This window comes from Macaca fascicularis, chromosome 7 (genome assembly GCF_037993035.2).
Source record: "Macaca fascicularis isolate 582-1 chromosome 7, T2T-MFA8v1.1".
Taxonomy (NCBI): domain Eukaryota; kingdom Metazoa; phylum Chordata; class Mammalia; order Primates; family Cercopithecidae; genus Macaca; species Macaca fascicularis.
In genome coordinates, this window is record NC_088381.1 from 118,770,794 (window position 1) to 118,771,648 (window position 855).

The 855-nt window shown below is 40.8% G+C and overlaps 1 non-coding gene across 1 annotated transcript; it reads left to right on the forward strand.

Moving 5' to 3' along the window:
- Positions 1–216: 216 nt before the first annotated feature.
- LOC123575001 (small nucleolar RNA U83B) lies at positions 217–298 on the forward strand. The gene has a single exon (XR_006700172.1). It is a non-coding gene; the product is annotated as a small nucleolar RNA U83B (small nucleolar RNA).
- Positions 299–855: the final 557 nt, after the last annotated feature.

Below are 855 nucleotides of genomic sequence, written 5' to 3' on the forward strand. Positions count from 1 at the left end.
AAAACAGAGTTGCTCCTACAAAGGGAATATAGGTCTTTTCTTACCCCAGAAGGTAGTCAAGGTAGTCTTATTCCTTTTGCCAACGACTGGCTAAGTCATGAACATACAATTTCATTGTGGCTAATGGGACCCAAAAGGAAGTAAGCTGGGGTTCTGAGAAGGATTTTCTCAAAACTGCAGGAGTAGTTTTGTGATGAGCCACGTGATTAACTGTGATGAGTTTTGGGATGAGGCCGTGGAATAAGTGCTGGGCACAGTGCTTGAACCAGACTGTGGAAATACTAATTTATTTTACTTTTACTATTTATTGATTTATTTATTTATTTATTATTTTTTATTTATTTTAGAGACTGGGTCTTACTCTGTTGCCCAGACTGCAGTGCAGTGGCCCTATCACAGCTCACTGCAGCCTGGAATCCTAGGCTCCAGCCGTCTTCTCACCTCCGTCTCCCAAAGTGCTGGAGTTATGGGCATGAACCAATACTCCTGGCTAATTTTTTAAATTAAAAACAAAAAACAAAACAATATGAGACTAATGCAGGAAACACTGCTACCCTTCTCTGGATATCACTGGTCTACCCATGATGCCCGGCACTGCTGCAGCCATCTTGTAACTATGAAGGGAGATATTGCTGCCATCTTAAGGATGGTAAAGTAGAAAGATGGAAGTAAAGTGCATCCCTGAAGGCATCTTTGAGATGCCAAATTTACCTCCTTGGGCCTTGATCCACCTCCAGACTTTTTGTTGTGTCAGAAAATAACCCCTCAATTATTTAAGCCACTTTTAGATGGTGTTTTTGCTTTCAGACAAATCTTTCCTACAGAAACCTGTATTATTGTCTCCAAATATTTGGG